Source organism: Arachis ipaensis, chromosome B10 (assembly GCF_059453495.1).
Source record: "Arachis ipaensis isolate K30076 ecotype BB chromosome B10, ASM5945349v1, whole genome shotgun sequence".
NCBI lineage: Eukaryota > Viridiplantae > Streptophyta > Magnoliopsida > Fabales > Fabaceae > Arachis > Arachis ipaensis.
In genome coordinates, this window is record NC_142435.1 from 77453507 (window position 1) to 77461355 (window position 7849).

The window sequence follows — 7849 nt, forward strand, 5'->3', positions numbered from 1 at the left end:
GAATAGAAAAACAGTAGTACTTTGCATTAATCTTTGAGGAACAGCAGAGCTCCACACCTTAATCTATGGAGTGCAGAAACTCTACCGTTAAAAATACATAAGTGAAAGGTCCAGGCATGGCCAAATGGCCAGCCCCCATGATCTAAGAACTAGGCGTCCAAAGATGTCTAATACAATAGTAAAAAGTCCTATTTATAATAAACTAGCTACTAGGGTTTATAGAAGTAAGTAATTGATGCATAAATCCACTTCCGAGGCCCACTTGGTGTGTGCTTGGGCTGAGCTTGAATGTTACACGTGCAGAGGCTCTTTCTGGAGTTGAACGCCAGGTTGTAACATATTTCTGGCATTCAACTCTGGTTTCTGACTTGTTTCTGGCGTTTAACTCCAGACAGCAGCGTAGAACTGGCATTCAACGCCCTTTTACGTCGTCTAAACTCGTTCAAAGTATAGATTATTATGCATTGCTGGAGAGCCCTGGATGTCTAATTTCCAACGCAATTAGAAGCACGCCATGTTGAGTTCTGTAGCTCTAGAAAACCCACTTTGAGTGTAGGGAGGTCAGAATCCAACAGCATCAGTAATCCTTCTTTAACCTCTGAATCTAATTTTTGCTCAAGTCCCTCAATTTGAGCCAGAAAAAATACCTGAAATCTTAGAAAAATACACAAACTCATAGTAAAGTTCAGAAATGTGAATTTAACATAAAAACTAATAAAAATATCCCTAAAAGTAACTAGATTCTACTAAAAACATACTAAAAACAATGCCAAAAAACGTATAAATTATCCGCTCATCACAACACCAAACTTAAATTGTTGCTTGCCCCCAAGCAACTGAAAATCAAATAGGATAAAAAGAAGAGAATATACTATAAATTCCAAACTATCAATGAAACGTAGCTCCAATCAGATGTGCGGGACTTGTAGCTTTTTGCCTCTTGAATAGTTTTGACATCTCACTTTATCCATTGAAGTTCAGAATGATTGGCTTCTATAGGAACTCAGAGTTCAGATAGTGTTATTGACTCTCCTAGTTCAGTATGATGATTCTTGAACACAGCTATTTTATGAGTCTTGGCCGTGGCCCTAAGCACTTTGTTTTCCAGTATTACCACCGGATACATAAATGCGACAGACACATAATTGGGTGAACCTTTTCAGATTGTGACTCAGCTTTGCTAAAGTCCCCAATTAGAGGTGTCCAGGGTTCTTAAGCACACTCTTTTTTTTTGCTTTGGACCTTGACTTTAACCGCTCAGTCTCAAGTTTTCACTTGACACCTACACGCCACAAGCACATGGTTAGGGACAGCTTGGTTTAGCCGCTTAGACCAGGATTTTATTCCTTTAGGCCCTCCTATCCACTGATGCTCAAAGCCTTGGGATCCTTTTTATTTGCCCTTGCCTTTTAGTTTTAAGGGTTATTGGCTTTTTGCTCTTGCCTCTTGGTTTTAAGAGCTTTTGACTTTTTCTGCTTGCTTTTTCTTTTTCTTTCTATTTTTTTCGCCTATATTTTTTTTTCTTTTTTTTTTCTGCAAGCTTTGTTCTTTTCTGCTTTTTCTTGCTTTAAGAATCATTTTTATGATTTTTCAGATTATCAAATAACATGTCTCCTGGTCATCATTCTTTCAAGAGCCAACATATTTAACATTCATGAACAACAACTTCAAAAGACATATGCACTGTTCAAGCATACATTCAGAAAACAAGAAGCATTGTCACCACATCAATATAATTAAACTAAGTTCAAGGATAAGTTCGAAACTCATGTATTTTTTGTTCTTTTGAATTAAAACATTTTTCATTTAAGAGAGGTGATGGATTCATAGGACGTTCATAACTTTAAGGCATAGTGACTAAATACTAATGATCATGTAATGAAGACACAAACATAGATAAGTACTTAAACATAGAAAATGAAAAACAGAGAATGTAAGAACAAGGAATGAGTCCACCTTAGTGATGGTGGCGTTTCCTTCTTGAGGAACCAATGATATCCTTGAGCTCTTCTATGTCTCTTCCTTGTCTTTGTTGCTCCTCCCTCATTACTTTTTGATCTTCTCTAATTTCATGAAGGATGATGGAGTGCTCTTGATGTTCCACCCTTAGTTGTCCCATGTTGGAGCTTAATTCTCCTAGGGAGGTGTTGATTTGCTCCCAATAGTTTTGTGGAGGAAAATGTATTTGAGGCATCTCCGGGATCTCATGGTGATGAGCTTCATGCGCCTCTTGAGCTCCATGAATGGGCTCTCTTGCTTGCTCCATCCTTTTCATAGTGATGGGCTTCTCTTCCTCAATGGGAATGTCTCCTTCTATGAAAGCTCCAGCTGAGTAACATAGATGGCAAATAAGATGAGGAAAAGCTAGCCTTGCCATGGGGGATGACTTTTCGGCTATTTTGTAGAGTTCAAGGGAGATGACTTCATGAACTTCTACTTCCTCTCCAATCATGATGCTATGAATCATGATGGCCCGATCCACAGTAACTTCGGATCGGTTGCTAGTGGGGATGATGGAGCGTTGTATGAACTCTAACCATCCTCTAGCTACAGGCTTGAGGTCCAGTCTTCTTAGTTGAACCGGCTTGCCTTTGGAGTCAATCTTCCATTGAGCTCCTTCCACACATATGTCCATGAGGACTTGGTCCAACTTTTGATTAAAGTTGACCCTTCTAGTGTAGGGGCGTGCATTTCCTTGCATCATAGGCAAGTTAAACGCCAACCTTACATTTTCCGGACTAAAATCTAAGTATTTCCCCCGAACCATGGTGAGATAATTCTTTGGGTCCGGGTTCTTACTTTGATCATGGTTCCTAGTGATCCATGCATTGGCATAGAACTCTTGAACCATTAGGATGCCAACTTGTTGGATGGGTTTTGTTAGAACTTCCCAACCTCTTCTTTGGATTTCATGTCGGATCTCCGGATACTCATTCTTCTTGAGCTTGAAATGGACCTCGGGGATCACCTTCTTCTTGGCCACAACATCATAGAAATGGTCTTGATGAGCTTTGGAGATGAATCTTTCCATCTCCCATGACTTGGAGGTGGAAGCTTTTGTCTTCTCTTTCCCTTTTCTAGAGGATTCTCCGGTCTTAGGTGCCATCAATGGTAATGGAAAAACAAAAAGCTTATGCTTTTACCACACCAAACTTAGAATTTTGCTCGCCCTCGAGCAAGAAAAGAAAGAATGGATGAAGAAGAAGAAGAAAAGGAAGAGAGGGGAAGGGAGATGTGTTTCGGTCAAGAAGGGGAAGAGAGGGTTGTGTTGTGTGAATTGGAAGAAGAATGGAGGGCTATATATAGGGAAGGGAGGGGGGTAAGGTTTCGGCCATATAGGGTGGGTTCGGGTGGGAAATTGATTTTGAATTTTGAAGGTAGGTGGTGTTTATGAGGTAGGTTTATCGGGAAGAGTGGGTGGATGTGAGTGGTAAAGTGGTGATAGGGAAGAGAGATTGAGGTGATTGGTGAAGAGTTTTGGAGAAGAGTGTTTATGGGATTGTGTGAAAGAGGGGTGAGAAGAAGTGAGTGGAGGTAGGTAGGGATCCTGTGGGGTCCACAGATCCTGAGGTGATCCTGTGGGGTCCACAGATCCTGAGGTGTTCAAGGATTTACAACCTTGCACCCAATTAGGCATGCAAAATGCCCTTGCACACAACTCTGGGCGTTCATCGCCAGATTGGTGCTTGTTCTGGGCATTGAACGCCCATTTGTTGCCCATTTTTGGCGTTGAACGCCAGAACCATGCTTGTTCTGGGTGTTCAGCGCCAGCTCTTTTCCAGGGTGCAATTCTGGCGTTCAAACGCCCAGATGCTGCCCATTTTGGGCGTTCAGCGCCAGAACCATGCTCTGTTCTGGCGTTGAACGCCAGCAAGATGCTTCTTACTCGCGTTTAAACGCCAGTAAGGTCGTCCTCCAGGGTGTGATTTTTCTTCTGCTGTTTTTGATTCTGTTTTCAATTTTTATATTTATTTTGTGACTCCACATGATCATGAACCTATAAAGACATATAACTAAGAAAAATATAGTTAGATAAAAATTGGGTTGCCTCCCAACAAGCGCTTCTTTAATGTCAATAGCTTGACAGTGGGCTCTCATGGAGCCTCACAGATGTGCAGAGCATTGTTGAGACTCTCCAACACCAAACTTAGAGTTTGGATATGGGAGTTCAACACCAAACTTAGAGTTTGGTTGTGGCCTCCTAACACCAAACTTAGAGTTTGATTGTGGGTGCTCTGGTTGACTCTGCAATGAGAGAAGCTTGCTGTGCTTCCTCTCCATTGGTACAGAGAGAGATCCTTGAGTTTTAAACACAAGGTTGTCCTCGTTTAATTGAAGGATCAATTCTTCTCTATCCACATCAATCACAGCTCTTGCTGTGGCTAGGAAAGGTCTTCCAAGGATGATGAATTCATCCTCATCCTTCCCAGTATCTAGGACTATGAAATCAGCAGGGATGTAAAGGCCTTCAACCTTTACTAACACGTCCTCTACTTGTCCATAAGCCTATTTTCTTGAATTGTCTGCCATCTCTAATGAGATTTTAGTGGCTTGCACCCCATAGATTCCCAGTTTCTCTATTACAAAGAGGGGCATGAGGTTTATCCTTGAACCAAGGTCACACAGAGCCTTCTCAAAGGTTATGGTGCCTATGGTACAAGGTATTAAGAACTTTCCAGGATCCTGTTTCTTCTGAGGCAATCTCAGTTGATCCAGATCACTTAGTTCATTGGTGAACAAGGGAGGTTCATCTTCCCAAGTCTCAATACCAAATAATTTGGCATTCAGCTTCATGATTGCACCAAGAAACTTGGCAGCTTGCTCTTCAGTAACATCCTCATTCTCTTTAGAAGAGGAATACTCATCAGAGCTCATGAATGACATAAGGAGGTTTAATGGAATCTCTATGGTCTCTAGATGAGTCTCAGATTCCTTTGGTTCCTCAAAGGGAAGCTCCTTATTGATCACTGGACGTCCCAGGAGGTCTTCCTCCTTGGGATTCACGTCCTCTCCTTCCTTCACAGGTTCGGCCATGGTGATTAATTCAATGGCCTTGCACTCTCCTTTTGGATTTTCTTCTGTATTGCTTGGGAGAGTACTAGGAGGGATTTCAGTGATCCTTTTACTCAGCTGGCCCACTTGTGCCTCCAAATTTCTAATGGATGACCTTGTTTCATTCATGAAACTCACAGTGGCCTTAGATAGATCAGAGACAAAGTTTGCTAAATTAGAGGTATTTTGTTCAGAGTTCTCTGTCTGTTGCTGAGTGGATGATGGAAAAGGTTTACTATTGTTAAACCTATTTCTTCCACCATTATTAAAGCCTTGTTGAGGCTTTTGAGCCTTCCATGAGAAATTTGGATGATTTCTCCATGATGGGTTATAGGTGTTTCCATAAGGTTCACCCATATAATTTACCTCTGCTATTGCAGGGTTTTCAGGATCATAAGCTTCTTCTTCAGAAGATGCCTCTTGAGTACTGTTGGATGCAGCTTGCATTCCATTCAGACTCTGAGAAATCATATTGACTTGCTGAGTCAATATTTTATTCTGAGCCAATATGGCATTCAGAGTATCAATTTCAAGAACTCCCTTCTTCATAGGCGTCCCATTACTCACAGGATTCCTCTCAGAAGTGTACATGAACTGGTTATTAGCAACCATGTCAATGAGTTCTTGAGCTTCTGCATGCGTTTTCTTTAGGTGAATGGATCCACCTGCAGAAGTATCCAATGACATCTTAGCCAATTCAGATAGACCATCATAGAATATATCCAGAAAGGTCCATTCTGAAAGCATGTCAGAAGGACACTTTTTGGTCAGTTGCTTGTATCTTTCCCAAGCTTCATAGAGGGATTCACCTTCTTTCTGTCTGAAGGTTTGAACATCCACTCTAAGCTTGCTCAGCTTTTGAGGAGGAAAGAACTTGGCTAAGAAAGCCGTGACCAGCTTGTCCCAAGAGTTCAGGCTATCTCTGGGTTGAGAGTCCAACCACACTCTAGCTCTGTCTCTTACAGCAAAAGGGAAAAGCATGAGCCTGTAGACTTCAGGATCTACTCCATTAGTCTTAACAGTATCACATATCTGCAAGAATTCAGTTAGGAATTGAAAAGGATCTTCAGATGGAAGTCCATGAAACTTGCAGTTCTGCTGCATCAGAGAAACTAGCTGAGGTTTCAGCTCAAAGTTGTTTGCTCCAATGGCAGGAATGGAGATGCTTCTTCCATGTAAATTAGAATTAGGTGCTGTAAAGTCACCAAGCATTCTCCTTGCATTATTGTTGTTGGGTTCGGCTGCCATCTCCTTTACTTGTTCGAAATTTTCAATAAGGTTGTCTCTGGATTGTTGTAATTTAGCTTCTCTTAGTTTCCTCTTCAGAGTCCTTTCAGGTTCTGGATCAGCTTCAACAAGAATGCCTTTTTCCTTGTTCCTGCTCATAAGAAAGAGAAGAGAACAAGAAAAGAAGAGGAATCCTCTATGTCACAGTAAAGAGGTTCCTTATTGTTAGTAGAAGAAGAAAAGGAATAGGGGTGAAGAAGAATGAAGAATCCAAACACAAGGGTAAGGATAGGAGCATTGATGTGAGATGAAGAGAAGTGTTAGTAGATGAATAAATAATTTAGAAGGAGATGAGGGAGAAGGATTTTCGAAAATTATTTTTGAAAAAGAGTTAGTGATTTTCGAAAATAGTTTTTTGAAAAAGGTTAGTAAATTTTTGAAAATTAAAATCAAAAATTAAAATAATTAGTCAATAAAAAAGAAATTTTGAAAAAGAGGGAAGATATTTTCAAAAATTAGAGAGAGAGAGAGAGAGTTAGTTAGGTAGTTTTGAAAAAGATAAGAAACAAACAAAAAGTTAGTTAGTTAGTTGAAACAAATTTTGAAAAGATAAGGAGTTAGGAAGTTAGAAAAGATATTTTGAAATCAAGTTTTTGAAAAAGATATGATAAGAAAATATTTTTGAAAAGATATGATTGAAATTAGTTTTGAAAAAGGTTTGATTTTTAAAATCACAATTAATGACTTGATTCACAAGAAATCATGAGATATGATTCTAGAACTTAAAGTTTGAATCTTTCTTAACAAGCAAGTAACAAACTTGAAATTTTTTGAATCAAAACATTAATTGATGATGTTATTTTTGAAAATTATGAGATAAAATTAAGAAAAGATTTTTGAAAAATATTTTTGTAATTTTCGAAAATAACTAAGAAAAATGAAAAAGATTTTATTTTTGAAAAAGATTTTGAAAAAGATAAGATTTTTAAATTGAAAATTTGATTTGACTCATAAAAACAACTAGATTTTAAAATTTTTTGAAAAAGTCAAATCTAATTTTCGAAATTTTAAGAGAGAAAAATGGAAAGATATTTTTTTTTTCGAAATTTTTATGATGAGAGAGAAAAACACTAAAAATGCTCAATGCATGGAATTTTTAGATCAAAACAATGAATGCATGCAAGAATGCTATGAATGTCAAGATGAACACCAAGAACACTTTGAAGATCATGATGAACATCAAGAACATATTTTTTAAAATTTTTATATGCAAAGAAAACATGCAAGACACCAAACTTAGAAATCTTTCATGTTTAGACTCTATGGATGCAAAAATGCACATGAAAAACAAGAAAAGATGCAAAACAAGAAAATATGAAGATCAAACAAGAGGACTTACCGAGAACAACTTGAAGATCATGAAGAACACTATGAATGTATGAGTTTTTCGAAAATTTTATGCAAATTTTAAAACATGCAATTGACACCAAACTTATAACATGACACATGACTCAAACAAGAAACACAAAAATATTTTTTTGATTTTTATGATTTTATGATTTTTTTGTAT

General features: G+C 38.5%; 1 non-coding gene across 1 annotated transcript; it reads left to right on the forward strand.

Annotated features, from left to right (window-relative positions):
- The first annotated feature begins 5793 nt into the window (after positions 1-5793).
- Positions 5794-5901, forward strand: LOC148580512 (small nucleolar RNA R71). The gene has a single exon (XR_015896805.1). It is a non-coding gene; the product is annotated as a small nucleolar RNA R71 (small nucleolar RNA).
- Positions 5902-7849: the final 1948 nt, after the last annotated feature.